This window comes from Trichoplusia ni, chromosome 20 (assembly GCF_003590095.1).
Source record: "Trichoplusia ni isolate ovarian cell line Hi5 chromosome 20, tn1, whole genome shotgun sequence".
Taxonomy (NCBI): domain Eukaryota; kingdom Metazoa; phylum Arthropoda; class Insecta; order Lepidoptera; family Noctuidae; genus Trichoplusia; species Trichoplusia ni.
In genome coordinates this window covers 3,991,791-4,008,157 of record NC_039497.1, presented here as the reverse complement: position 1 = coordinate 4,008,157, position 16,367 = coordinate 3,991,791, and positions in this window count along the sequence as shown.

Here is a 16,367-nt window from a genome sequence, read left to right as displayed (position 1 = left end):
TAGAGGTGCAAAGATATCACGATGACAAAATCATTGGTAGAACCGAATGCCGTCTAACATGGTGGAGAGAAAAATAAATATATGAATATGAATATGAATAAGAGAGCATAAATCAATTAATCCCACACTGTATAAAATAGCAGCCATAAAGCTTAACGCCATGGCTTCATCCGTTCCTTGCGAAAGGGTATTTTCTGCTGCGGGTAATATCCTTAATGAAAGGCGGACCCCCGGTTGGGAATAAGGAAATTGCAGCAACAAATTTTTCTCAATCAAAATATGTAAATATATAAATTAGGCAGTTTGTAAAATATAGAATAGGTTATTAGTGATGAAAATCATATAGTCATGTAGGATATAGAATAGGTAATAATTTATTAATTATTTAATAGTAATGTACAGTCAGCACCAAAAGTCGATGAACAGAATCAACTTGACAAAGCACCTGTTCACAATAAAATGCCATAAGTTATAGTCGCAACTAGGAAACAAAATAACCTGTACACCAGAAATTTACAAAAGTCGTTAAACACGAGTATTTCAAAAGTATCTGTGCACTAGTATTCCTAAAGTCGCTGTACACCATCAATCCAAATGTCGCTAAACATCATTGTATCAAAAGTCACTAAACAGCAGTAAAGACAAAAATAGGTTAACAAAGTATATTTTTAATGTTGCCGTGTGTTAATATAGTTTTGACGCTTATGTTGTTCAGCTACTTTTGGGACAGTGTTTGCTTGACCTTAATAATGTATGTGAACACGTTAGTATCTATTTCAATACTTATTTACAAAGCAATTATATTTTATTGTCAGTAATCATACTAATCTATAATATGAAATAACATAAACATAACTCTAATGATCTACGAAGCGATTATTGTGACGGTACTTGTAATTTACTTTGCGCGAATCTTACAAAACCTACCTTCCTTTAATTTTTAATTTATTATTTCTATTCACATGACTTGTGATAATTTTAGTCTAGCGTATGATTGTCGTAGTGTAAGGTTTTATTAATTTTAATCCTAAGTTTATTTCTTTTATTCATTTTCTTGATTTAAATTGATTCTGATTTCAATGATGACACTGGCCATACTGACGACGCCGCGACGGTGGGTTTATAAAAAAAATAATAAAAAAAGAAAAAACAACGCGGGGGGTCGGATTGAGCGGGGGAATTGAGATGTGAACTTTTGTAAGAACGGACTGAAAAATAAAGAATTTCATAAATACACGTTGGTGTTATATTTTCTGAGTACCCTTATAGTAGTCTGAAGTAATTGAAAGGTTTTGTAAGTGCATAATTGTTTATTTATATTATTGAGGTACATCAATCGATAAATATCACAATAATGCCGTATAATGTGCATATTACGGAGCATGAACGTCACAGAATTGTTCTCTTGAAAGAACAAGGATACAATGTATCAGAAATTGCTGCAGAATTAGGAGTTTCGGTAAGTAATAAAACGTATAATATTATATCATATTTGCATTCATGTTTAACAATAATTGTAAGTAGGTATTAAGATTGCTGTAATTAATAAAAACAAATAAAGTGTGCATTATTTCTAAAGCATTTTAATAATTAAACAGTTTTAATTTTAAATAAATAACATTTATTTATTTGATATTTTTACATAAAATCGATCAAAAAGTCTAGGAATCGATTGCCAGAACGAGTTAGTGTTATATTTTTATTATTAAATCAATCATTTGGTAAAATTCAAGCACATATTGATAAGTGTGGGTGCATCTATTACTTACCCGATAAGTACTCAGTCGCATCATTGCAAGAAAGAAATATATGTTTATGTCTAATCATAGCTAAACATTGTTTCAGCGCACCACCGTATATCTTTGGTTAAGGCGTTGGGATGACGATGGTCACATAAGGGAGTTCAAAAAAACAGGAAGACCTAGAAAAACATCTCGCCAACAAGACCAAACAATTATTAACGCTTTCAGAAATAACGGTTTCACTCGTACTGATGTAATAGCCATCAATAATAACTTGTCCCTTAATACAGTAAGGCGCCGACTGCACGAAGCAGGTATTCATCACCGAGTACCAGCCAAAAAACTCATGTTAACAGCAAGACACAAATTGCAAAGACTCGAATTTGCGCAAAGATTTTTGAATTATGATTTTACAAATGTCATATTTTCGGATGAAAAAACATTTCATTCTACCGAAAATGGTCGTATGTCGCTCTGGCGCATAAATAATACTCGATATGCAGAACGTAATATAATCGATAACCGTGCCAGTGGCAGAATATCTGTTGGGTTTTGGGGTTGGATGTGCTCTGGTGGCCCTGGAGAACTAATCGAGATAGGAGGTCGATTAAATAGCGCGGGCTATATAGATATTTTGAACGATGTTTTGTTGCCGACGACACAAGTTATGTTGCCAGAAGAGAGGCCAATAAAATTCGTTCACGATAACTGTCCAATTCATAAAGCACGTGTATGCCGAGTATGGTTTAATGAAAACACTGAGCAAATTATGGAGATTCCATTCCCGCCGAAGAGCCCGGACCTCAACCCCATAGAAAATTTGTGGGCTCTTATGGTGCAAGCATGGGATCCCGATACACTCCGCACCCGACAAAATATAATAGCTCATGCAACAGAAATTTGGGAGAGATTTAGGGGCCAAAATATTTGTAAAAATATGGTAGGTAATATGCGCGAACGTCTCCAGGCAGTAATAGACGCGAATGGAGGCCATACCCGCTATTAATTATTATTTATATATTAAAATTTTTGATTTTGCGTTAAGATTTATATTATAATATCTAAAATATTTTCTTTGAATTTTTGATTGTGCTATTAATAAATAAATGATTACGTTTTTAATTATACTTTTATTTAGACCCAACACTTTGTTCTATAATAATAATATCAGCAGTTTCTATATTTAGTAGTAGTTAGTTTAGTCAGGTGAAATTTGCTGTTTAGTGACTTTTGATACAATGATGTTCAGCGACATTTGGATTGATGGTGCACAGCGACTTTAGGAATACTAGTGCACAGATACTTTTGAAATACTCGTGTTTAACGACTTTTGTAAATTTCTGGTATACAGGCTATTTTGTTTCCTAGTTGTGTTGTATAACTTATGGCATTTTATTGTGAACAGGTGTTTTGTCAAGTTGATTCTGTTCATCGACTTTTGGTGCTGACTGTACATACAGTGAATTGAACACTTCTAAATGCACGTACGTATGAAACGTAAATATGTAACGTTTATTTTATAGAACACTGACAGTCCCAAGCCTGTAAAAAGTATGAAGGGATGTGTTTAATACCATCGTTAAATTAAAATAAGGCGGTGTGCCAGCACTTTTCTAGTGTTTCAGTCATAACCGGAAGACAACAATTTTAATTATTTAGTTTCCTTAGTTTCTAAACGGTTCTCGATTTAAACAAAAAAACATAAAGAATATTTTAGACTAAGGTTTAAACCCGTATATATCGTCGTACTAAAATAACAGCCTGTTATTTAATAACAGATATTTGGATTACAGTGATAACAGATATCGTGTTTTACCTGTTACAACTCATCTCTAGTTTGCAGTGCAGGTGCAGACAGCCAGGCTCCTTTTTCCTCCAGACAGCCACCGACGCCAGCAGGACACAGTAGGGTCACGGGATTTTTCCTTTTCCCAATTGAAATTTCTTCAAAATATTGCAGTACTATATGTTGATGATTAAATTAAACGGCGCATTGCGCAATGCGCCGCCCACCTAGACTCGATGTAAATTTTTAACATTAAGCCGTTTCAATTTTAATATACATTTAAGTAATCAAGTTGATCGTTTAATTTAATCATCAACAGAAGTATAAATAAATACAATATGTGTTATATGTATATGTTATATATAACAAAGAACAAAACAGACTATTTAACACTGCACGCTATGTTATCTGGAAACAGCGCGCAGACAATCAAAGCGTGAGTGTTCCGCCAGAGGCGCTGCTTACATTTTGTGAAAAAATCCTTCACTGATATACTTTATAAAGAAATTATAAAATAAATTGACCTAACAAACCTACTTAATTTAAGCCAAACAATTATAATGTATGTTATTAAACAGAAATCTGTCATTATTAGCTGAAAATTGTTTTGCTGGGCACTTCCCTAGATGGCGATAGTAGTCAAAATAGAAGTCGCAATGGTTTCGTTACACCGATTTGGTTACCTCGCCGGCCGCCGCCATTGCCTTAACTCACCTTCGAAACGTGTTCTTCATGAACGCCTTGAATTTTTATAGGAGCTCACCACACAAAGTGTTGGGAGCTTCAGAATACTTTCAGCTCTTCCCTACTCGTTAGGGATATCAGAAACTGGCATGTTTTTGATATTACTTACCACTTTGTGTAACAGACTAGTTGGGTAAAGTGGTTTAAGGCATTTTGACACCTAGATTATTTTGATGATTATTTTTATTTATTATTGACATTGCCGTAATGTCAATAATTATATCTTTGCTCCAAAAACTCTGTGCCATTGGATTCTGCCCAAATTAATTCATTCGATTTTAATTTATCAACTTTAATTAATCAACGCACACATAAAAAAAGTCGGTAACGGTCTTTGTCGTGAGTTTTTTAAGTGCTGTGCAATAGAAAGTTGTTTATTTCGAAAATAGGAATAGGTTATTTTTTGATATATTATTAATTAGGAATGACACTTTATAATGCACACAAACTACTATGAATAGTGTTTCAATCAGGAGTGTCTTTGGCTCTTGGAAGTATGTGGGAGACAGACGGCCATGGTCCGGTCATTTATTCAATTTTTGTTAGTGGTATTCATAATAAATGTTGTTTTTGTCACTTTTCTAGGCTTTAGAATTAGGGCATGAATACCGAGATCTCGGTAACTATTCCAAGATTCAAATACCGGTATTAAAAAGGGATCAATAACAAAATACCGGTATTGTAAAAAAAATATAAAAACATGTATTTAATGGAACTTGTTTAACTCACAAAGTTTTTTAGAGGAATTCGTTCACACAAATATAATAGCATAACAAAAGGACATTTTGTTATGCTATTATATTGTTATGAAATATATTTTTAAATTTATTCAATAAAAATTTAAATCAGAAACTAAAATATCCAAAAATTTGGGTGTAGTGAAAATAACGGGAATCAATGATCCGGTCGCGCTGGAAAACATATGGAGAGGCCTATGTCCAACAGGTGATAGCTATAGGCTGATATTATGATGAGATGATGATCACAAAAGGCCTACTAAGAGAACACTTAACGGCGTTTAATATTTATCTTCAAGATGAAGTTGTTAACTTAACAACGGATGGTGCCAGCATAATGAAGAAAATGGGAACATACTTTGGCCATCGACAACTTACGATCCTGCGAGATCCACTGGAGTACATGAAGTTCTAAGCTCATGATGAAGATTCCGCAACAGAAGATGGCAGTTTAGTAATTGAGATTCCACAAGTCCAAGCAGAAACGAGGTGATATAAAGAACTCATTGCCAGAGTACGTAGACTAAAAACAGTGAAAAATTCGCAAAAGAAGGTGAAGATATATGCAACTTGACTGCCAAACTCGATGGTTTACTTAAATTAAAAAACAGCATATTCTGGTCTTGATAATTCTGGACAAGGTGTGCATCGTGAGGAGTTTTCTCTCTCTGACCCTGGCCACCTTGCATCGGTAGCTTGAATCCTGTTCCCGTTGCCACAAGGCAACTTTCTTTAACCGACCTAAGTCGAATTTAAAAAGGCGAGCATTGTGAGGTTTCTCTCTCTGGAACCTAAGCCACCGATAGCTTCTCATTGCCAATAGGAAACTTTTAATCGCATTACACAAAAAAAAGAGGTTATTAATTCGACCCGTATGTATGTTATATTTCCAGAAATGCCAATACTTTTTCCAAATTAAAAATTTGCAGAAAAAATTACATCAGGGGAACGCAGCGAAAATGGCACAAATGCGGAAAGTTATTCGGTACCACCAATGATAGTATTTCCTAGGGTTCATTTTAAGACTATGATGAACAATAGCCCTCCCTGATCAATTGCTGAAGCCAATCTCTCCGGTCGATCAACGCTTATGTTTAGGAAATCTTTAGACCATTTTATCAAGTGCGTAAAACCGTCAACTGGTAATTCCTATATTAGATCACCACGAAACCCATGTTTCATATGAAATTATTGTAAATGCCAAAAACAACGGAATTAATTTATTGATGTTACCTCCACATACCTCGCATCAATTACAACCCCTGGACAAGACATACTGTTAAGAGAAGCTATACTCGGCGCCTAACCATATCCAATGTTACGTAACCGAGGTGTGATCAACCCGCAAGTGCCAGGACTGCAAGCCATTTTAGCAGCAGCGCAACAATGCGCAAGCTTGGCTCATTCACCAGTTCTCGAAGATAACGTGTTGAGTTTCTTCGAACAGCACCCGCGGCGGAGTATTAGAGTAGCTGCCACACATTTCGGAGTTAACTAGTCCTATGTTTGGAAAATTTTACAAGCAGAGGGACTGCACCCGTTCCACTACCGACGAGTACAGGCCTTATAAGTGGCGGACCCCTTATCCAGAATTGGATTGTATCGATGGCTTATTGAACATCCGACCAATAACATTATCTTGACCGATTTGTGCTTTTGCATTTGTTTTTTTTATTATTATATACATTCCGTTAGAAAAAAGATGACCTATTTATGTTATGACTGTTCCGCGCATTATTTATTTATTAGTTTCAAATGAACAATGAATGCATAATAGTCGCATTACATTTTAATACCCTATTGAGCTATAATTATTCTTGTAATCTAATGTTATTACTATGTTGACTATCCGACTTCAATATTTTTAGGATACAACTATGGAAAACAAGACGTTTAAAGAAAGCCGCGGCAAAAAATTACTGCAGCTAGTGAACAATGCAGTAAATAACTATAATGAAATCACAGAAGATCAAAACGGTAAGATAATAAGTGTGTAATTTTAATGTTTAATTTTTAGAGCGGTTTTTTTTTGGATTGTCACGATCAACCTCCTTTTTCACAGATCAATCAGAAACTCAATCTTTAAAATTCAATAACCAATATTCTACTGTGGTCACAATCCTCCTGAATATTGTCAATCAGAAAATATACCGGACAGTTGCTGGATAGTCTAAAATATGAAAAAGAACATGTTACTTTTCATCAAAACACCACGCGGGCGAAGCCGCGGGCGGAAACTAGTAGAAATATATTTTGTCATCTTCCGATATTTTTCAACGCGACTGTTGTCATCTGGCTGTACGACGAAAACGGGACGCCACTGGATGCTGACGGCGGCGATAACGTCTTTTTAGACCCGGATATCCATGCATAGTATGTGCCTCTTAGGAGCTTGATAGAAATGAAAGGAGTGGGCTTAGACGTGGACGTAGAGTTGGGCGGAGAGGAGGACGAACGGGTGCTAGTATGCGAGGACGCGTGGGCATGTGTATCCAAGCCAAGGTCGAACGAGAGGGTCAGTGGGTAGTGTAATACTTATGACTAGATGATGCTGACGTACCCCCGGAATTGTTAAGTTTGGCGACGGATGTATTGAGAAGACGACAGGCGAGAATGAAAGATGCTTAGAGAAACGCTGAAAGAGAGAATGCTAGCGAGAGTCATCATCATCATCATCTCAGCCTATCGCCGTCCACTGCTGCGAGAGTCATAATGATGAATTTTTCGACGCTAGTAATAGAGCAGATGATCTCCCACGACTGGAAGAACCTTCTCTTTGAATGGTATCGTATCGATAACTTTCAAGGTCAGGAAGACAATTTTTAAGTAGAGCGCTCTGGTTCGGTTCATGTGTTCAATGCGGGTTATGATGCATTTCGTTCCTATCGGGACGATGACGTCTTAAACCTACTTGTGACTAAAACGAACCAGTATGCTACGAATATTGCATCTGCTGCTTTCCAGTCTGAATGGTTCCCCACTAACTTGCACGAAATTTTGTGCCTCTTTTCGTTCTGGAAAATGTTGGGGATCGTCAAAATGACAACTATAACAGGTTGCTTTTCTGTCGCATGTTTACACGAAGGAGGTATGAAATGCTTATTAGAGCGTTACATTTTGTACATTCCGACCCCGCTGTTAATCATTTAAATCCGTCCAATACTGGCGCCAGCAGCTTTGACCACCTACACCGCTTGAGACAAATAATAACACATTTAAATTCACGTTCTCAATCTAATCAGTGGCGTGCAGTCCACAGAGAGAAAAAGACACTGCCTACCCTGAGAATCTAAGACAGACATTCACAATAATATTGTTTTTAAAATATTAATAATTATTTTTACATAAAATATGTATATTAATCTAATTATAGAGCAATGAATAATAATGATAAGTGAAGTGTTTAAAACTTAAAACAACGCCATCTGTCATTTATACTTAGGGGAACACAAAAATAAGGTTGATTTTTTGTAACATTGTAGGATATTTCTGAGTGCTTTTGGTTTAAGTGTTAATAACATCATAACAGATTGCTTTAAGTACACCCAAGTCTTATTGTAAGTGTTTTGACAAGAATTTATGGTTTTTTAAGATTTTGCTCACTTAACGTTTTTTACTCATTCTGATAAGAACTTCAGTGGATGCTGCTAAAGAGAACTGTAGGTCATTTAACTGTTTACATTTGTATAGTGCACATTGTTCCGATACAAAATGAGTGATTTACCAGCAACTTCTGCAGCCAGGGCTGTAACCATGATCGAGGAAGGGCACACCTATCGCTCAGTCAGTCGCGCATTGGGTGTATCGACATCGGTGATTTATCTCGTCGTCCGACGTTATAGGGAGACTGGATCGTACGAGCGCAAACGAGGGCAGGGCAGAAATCAGGCAACTAGCGCCTTAGATGACCGTTTCTTGGTCATGCAGACTTTACGAAATCGTCGTCAAACAGCTGTTCAGACCCGAAATCGTTTAGCAGAAGTCCATAATGTGAATGTCAGTGAAAGGACTGTTAGAAGACGGTTAAATGAAGTTGGTTTCAACTCTTACGTGCCAGCAAAGGCTCCAAAACTCGAGGTAGCTCATCGTGTAGCAAGATTGGCATTCGCTCGAGAGCATCGAGATTGGACAAGTGAGTGGGGCCGTGTTTTGTTCAGTGACGAGAGCTGATTTTGTGTAAATTTAGTGGATGGGAGGGAAAGAATGTGGAGACATCGAGGGGAACGTTATCGCCAAGCAAATTTCACTGGAACTGTGTCGTATGGTGGAGGGTCAGTGATGGTATGAGGTGGCATATGCTTGGGAGCCCGCACGGAGCTAGTGATCATCAGTAATGGATCGCTAACTGCACAGCGGTACATTACAGAAGTGTTAGAACCCCATGTCATGCCTCATGCATGATAACGCACGGCCTCGCACTGCACGCATAGTGAGTGACTACCTTAATGAAGTAGGTATCACTCAGATGGGCCGGCCAGCGCGATCACCGGATATGAACCCGATAGAACATGTGTGCGACTACCTGGGAAGACAAAGAAATCCAGCCCCTAACAATGTGGAAGAACTTAAATCGGCGTTAGTGGGAGAGTGGAATAACTTGCCCCAAGAACTGATCGACAACGTTATCCAAAGCAGGAGAAATCGTATACAGGCTTAAATTCGAGCCCGTGGCGGCAATACCCGGTATTAAAATTTTCTTTTATGGGTGAACTTTAAAGTTTTTGGCAGATTTCAATCAGAACGAAAAATCGTTCAATGTTATTTATTTGTAATTTTGTTAAATTCTTCAAGAATAAATATTGTGTGAGTTACTAAAACATTTAGTTTTGTTAGGTTGAGTACAACTAATAATTGTGTTACTAAAAAAAATATGTATTACTTGACTTTGTAAAGAAAATCGACCTTTTTTTAGTGTTCCCCTAATTGTGCCGGCGTATGTAGTACACTAGTAAGTACATTTCTTTAACAACGCTGCGCTAGCGCTACCAAGCGTATAGACACTTAAACTAAATGTCTAATGCCCGTTTTCACCAGTAGCCCCTAACGTTTAAGTGTCAACCTAAAGCAAAATAAGGGACTGTTTTCATTTCACCAACGGTTAAGTGATAACTAAAGCAAGTGTGGTGGATTGTCGGCCTCCTAACACTTAGATGACAGTTTTTTGAAGTTATTTACTTCAAAAAAGCGATCGACCAAGATTTTCAAGATTAAAAAATGCTTAGTGATCACTCTTGTGAAGCTTTAGAAGCATTAGAAGATGTAGAATTAATGAGTAGTAGAAGTTTCTTAAGGCGGCCACGTATTTATCGGGAAAGATCGAAGGATTTCCATAAACATGATGAAAAAGACTTCTTCATACGATATAGGCTATCTAAAGAAAGTATTTTATATGTATTGCACTAAATTGAAAATTTATTAGAATTCCACGGCGACAGGTATGTACCTCCCTTTTAGTGAATTGGGTAAAGTGCATCTTACCATTGTAGCATCTACATACATTTTTGTATCTTATTTTTACAGAAATAAATCTGTGGCCCCGATTAATCAATTGCTATGTGCTCTTAGATTTTATGCGACGGGCAATCAATAATTATCGATATCATATGTAAACGGCGTCAGTGTTTCAACTTGTAGTCGTATTATCAAGCGAGTATCTGAGACTATTGTGAGCCTGCGAAATGAATTTATACGATTCCCAGATACTGCACAAGAACAACAATTCACCTCTTTCTGTTTTTCCAATGCTTGTACACTATTGTCTACTTTTCTAACTTATTTATCCTTTCGCAGGTCTGCTGGAAAAGATTTCTTAAAGAAATAAGCAGTACCTTTGTACACGTCTTTCTATATTTGTGCTTCTTTTATTGGTCTGTGTACATAAATGATAAATAAATAAATAAAATAAACAATATGTAAAAGAAGAGTTTTATAGAATAGCTCGATTTCCTAATGTTTTGGGTTGTATAGACTGTACACACATTAAGATACAGTCTAGTCGCCAGGTGGGTTATTATTTAGTTTTTCATGTTCATTGTAATCAAACTACAAACTAATCTCGCTGCATACGTCTGGTGTTCCGCTCACGTTCTTAATTTAGTACTTTCAAAATCGTGTAACCGTATTCCCGAAACAAAACATTTTTTTAACGATATAAAAACATTAGCCAATTTCTTTAATAATAGTACTAAAAGGCAAAGTCACTATAATGAATTTGCTGATATTAAAAAATTACCTCGCGTTGCTCCAACTCGGTGGACTTATAATTTGCGTACTGTAAACGTCATTTATAATTCCTTAAATGTTTTAATTGCTTTATTTGAGGATATCGACGAAAATGTCAGTTCGTGGGATGGCGAAACCTTTCGAAAAGTTTCGTCATTTTTAAGTTTTTTAAAAGATTTTCCATTTCAGTTTTTCCTTAACGTGTTTAATGAAATAAAATAAATATTATTCAAAAAAAGACATGGGATGTCGTTTATTGCTTAAGAAAAATAAAAGAATTTGAATCGTTTTTAGATCTAAGTTCGACATAATTTTTGAACGCGTTAAAAGGGTAACAGGACCGCCAAAACAAAAACGTAATGTAGTAGATATAAAATCATTTTTTAAGCGGGTTTTTATTAAAATTGTAGATAACATATCAAACGAATGTCGCGAGCGTTATAAAAATCTAAAAGATCTAAAAAAAAATGAATAATTGTCGTGCGAAAACTTTTAAAAATATGATCATAATTTTCCGATAGATTTAGTAACGCACAACTTTAACTTAAAACGCCTCATGAACGAGCTCAAATGTGTTTATAAAAACAGCGAAATAAAAAATATGAATATTTGCCAAATTATTGATTATTTTTACAAAAACGGCTTACGTACAATTTTTCCCGAAGTACTGCGTTTGTCAAAATAATTTGTTACGGTGCCCGCGAGCAGTGCTTCAACTGAAAGGTCATTTTCGTCGCTAAAACGTATTCAAACCTATTTAAGAATCACCCAAGGCCAGGAAAGACTTACAGATCTTTCCATTATGTCAATAGAAAAAAACCTGCTTTTGGAAATGAAACGCGGTCCTACTTTTTACGATTCTGTATTGCAAAGATATTTACTGAAAGATAGACGGGTAGATTTAATTTACAAATAAAAAAAACACTAAATTATTTTAAAAAAATATATTGTTAGTTCCGTACACGCACATCACTCGAACAACTCTTTTTTCCGTTTTTACGTATTGTGCCGATACGAAACACCAGACAAACGCGCCGAAAGGCCACTTCGAATATCCGCAAATTGATATGTCCATAAAATCAGTCAATTTATGTATATTTAAGGCGGCAAATCACATGCATCACAACCTAAGCCGCTAAGTTGCAAATTTTTGGTGATGGTGTTCTTTTTTTTTTGCCTACCCTGTCTAAAAAGTCTGCGCACGCCACTGAATCTAATTATATTTTAAGTAAAGATATTTGCATAGACGAAAGTCTAACCTTATGGAAAAGAAGATTAAACTTTAATCCATTAACCCCCAAGAGATGCCCGGGCATCGCGCTTGACGCAACACGCCATTCCGTCAAACCCCAAACGGTACCCGGGCACCGCACTTGTCCAATCGACTTTAACACTTGAAATCAGTGTTTACAAACAACTTTTGTAAGAAGAAGTTAGGTGACATGTGTCGTTTGAGACATTTTCCTCCTGTCCTGAACCAAAAACGAAACTTAATCTTCGCGCCATTTTTTTGAATTTGATCATGACATTTATCCTTTTCGCGGGCCGTAGTGCAGTGTGGTGATAAATTTTCTTTGCGGATTTAACAAATTTATCCGAGGTTAGAACTGTTTTTTCTTACTAATGTGATTATTTTTTCATAATTATGCTATTTTGTTTAAATAAGTTGCAAAAAATACATTGTTATAAATATTAAATAAAGCCAGATAAAATTCGTTAGAATGTTTAGGAATTCCGAGTGATTTATTACGATTATTTTTAGTAAATACAGTAAAATGCATTATTTACATGTTATTTAGTAATTTGAGCAAGGTTTGACAACGATTTATTAATGTACTAGCTGTAGCCCGCGACTTCGTCCGCGTGGACTTCAGTTTACAGCGTTCGGTGGTCTCCGCTTCCATGGGAATGTCGAGATAAAGTGTAGCCTTGACCCCCATTAAACCCTTTTAAATTAAAACTATCCATAAACCCTTGCGCACATATTTCATTACCTTTGACAAATAATATTGATAAAAAAAACCTATCGCGATCAACTCCCCAAAGTTGCGCCACATAACCATTCCTAGGTACCCACGACACCGATTTCAATTTATTAATGAAAAATTACTAAAACCCAAAAGAGCAAGAAGAAAAGTTTCTATCTATTTGTGACATCAAATGAAACGGTAAGATGGCGACAGAAGTTTTTTTGTCAGTGCCATCGCAATTTACCGAAATTCTCCATAATCTGAGGGCACGGCAGTGCCCCTGCCAAGTCTCGAGCAAAACGGGCACGGCCGTACCATCTTTTCTCGAAGCGATTCGCGGCTGTTTCGCCCCCCCTGTATCTTCGACGTGGACAAAGCTAGGAGTTTAGCTTTTCGGGGAATAATAGTAGGCATTAGAACAAGCTTAAGTTCGAAATTACATGCCAATTGAATTAATGGTTTAGGAGTTACGGTCGATCAAAGTTACACCATTTTGTCGCTCACTGACTCACTGACAGATCATCAAAAATCTAAGGTACTTCTAGCAGACTTAGAAACTTCAAATTTTGCACCAAGATAGGTCCTTAGCCACATATAAAGGAAAAATTATAAAAACATTAAAAAATAATATGCCATAGAAAACAATTTTATATTTGCGGTTTGGCAAGAACATTATGTATGGATTTTGACTGCATTGTTAACTTTGTTCGTTGTTTAAGTACCTATTCAATTGGATGAATACATACATAGAATAGAAAAGAATAATATAAATGTAATACACAGACTATCATTAATACAAATTAATACATAAAATTCATAATTCATTAAATTAATAAAGCTAAAACTCCATTGTATTGCGATAAATATTGTATGCGCGCTCGATAGATGGCGTTGTACGTGTCTGAATCGCGCTATGGTTTCGTTACAAAGCGCAGTCTAAGTAGTACTTCAGAATAATTCGATAATTTTCATTTGATAGCGCCACCTGTCTATGAAAAACCATTTCGAAACTAAAAAATATTGTAGTGATAATTGATATTCGGAGAACTTTACGTGTTATTTAGTTTAGTTTAGCTATAGTTTGTAAGTTAGTAGATATATATATGCATATATATATAAGTTTAAGCTTGTTTACATTAGAAGTAACGAAGTCTCAGAGAAGAAACAAAAGAGATAGAGATAGAGAATGGGTTCTAAGCAAAGCAGTAGCTGAAGTCCTAGAAATTATGACACCTAAAAAAAAAGAAAGAAATACACTTACAAAAAATAAATGAGATCCCACCAAAAACATTAAATGTAAAAAAATGCCAAGTCTCTCGATGCAGTCTTTCCATCGTAAAAAGTTTTGAGATCTCATAGAAGCCAAGTCCTATTCAAAATATTTTGTAGTTATAAATCAACATTTAGTAATTGTATCAATAGTTTTCTTTATATTATAATTATAGTGACTTGGCAATGAGCACAAATTAAAAGCTGCTTGATGCCTGGAATTATGTGCAAATGTTACTGACGAGACCAGTGATCAGATTATTTGTTATGTGTGAATCATGATGGTCACTACCGACTACATGCTCCAATACAATAATTAAGAATACCTTACGGGCCATCGCTTTATGAAAGTAAATGAATCGAGAGTACACTAAGACTGACTGCCGTTGCCGAAATTCGGTTGGGACGACACGGATAAACCAAAAGAAAATTAATTTTGTGATATTAATGTTTACGCATGCGGTGTGTGTAACTTTCAACTCCTACAAATATGCCGTTTTATTTGTTTCTTCTTGTGCTCATTGCCAAGTCACTATAATTATAATATAAAGAAAACTATTGATACAATTACTAAATGTTGATTTATAACTACAAAATATTTTGAATAGGACTTGGCTTCTATGAGATCTCAAAACTTTTTACGATGGAAAGACTGCATCGAGAGACTTGGCATTTTTTTACATTTAATATTTTTGGTGGGATCAGAATTTATACGCGGATACATGTTTTCGATTCAAAATCAATATTTTTTTTGTTTTGTTGTTCATATACTTAAGGTTTCGATGGAGTCTACCGTAGCCCTGCACGAAATTATTAATATAGATAGAAGATTTATAATTTTTTTGTAAAATAATAGTAAGCTAAAATTTGTTGTTATTTATATAAAAATATATATAAAAATGACGGATTGTTGATGAATGTCCAGCGCGCCATATTCGTCTTTATCGAGTGATTTTTTTCGTTCATTTTTTTGTTAGGGAATGTATTGTGTCGATAAATGTACGATATATTTTTTATTCGATACTCTCGATTGTAAATTGTTATATGGTTTTATTTAATTATTTTTATAACTTATAATAATATTAGGTTTTGAATATTTAGTAATTTTTATCGATAGTGATGATTGCATGTTGGAATATTTTTTTATTATAATAATAAAATGTTTTGAAAAGATAGTATAGTGTTTCGATAGGTATAGTTTTCTACGTTTTGTTTTATAGAATGTCAGCTTGGCGTGTGGCAAGTGAGGAGGCGCCTCAAGACTTTATCGCCCTTCTCTACAACAGGGAAGACGAAAGTGGCGATGAAGGTGGTGAGGTGAGTGGATGTGAAGAGAAGAGCTGCGATGAGTCGGAAATAATTGACGATGAGGTTAGTATATAGTATGCAATGTTACTAAACTCATTGCTTACTCTTGTTTGGTGTATTTCTACTGCTAATCATATCGGGAGTCGAGCCCTGGTGTCAGTTTCTATCCATGGTGATGTGTATTAATTGTAATTTCATTTTAATGGTTTTGGATACAAATATGTGTTTGTTTTTGAATAAATGCTATAAGTTTATTGTGTTTGCGAAAGGGTTTATTGCTTGGGTGGTTGGAACTAATGCTTATAATTTACCTATTAGGTTAATTAATGCCACTCGCCAGAGGCTCCACAGTACTCTCCTCTCACGTCCCCAGAGCGCCGCGACAGGTTGCCCGTCAATGGTTAATGTATTTTGTTATTGTGCTAGGTTTGCTGTATTTATCGCAATGGTACTTTTTAATTCACTATTGTGCTGTGTTTTAGGATGAACAAGCGCCATCAGCGTCTCGTGATAGGTCCCGGTCGCCTATATTTTCGTCGGAAGCGTAAGTTTTACTCGTGTTCATATCGTTTATGAAAATATTGTTTAT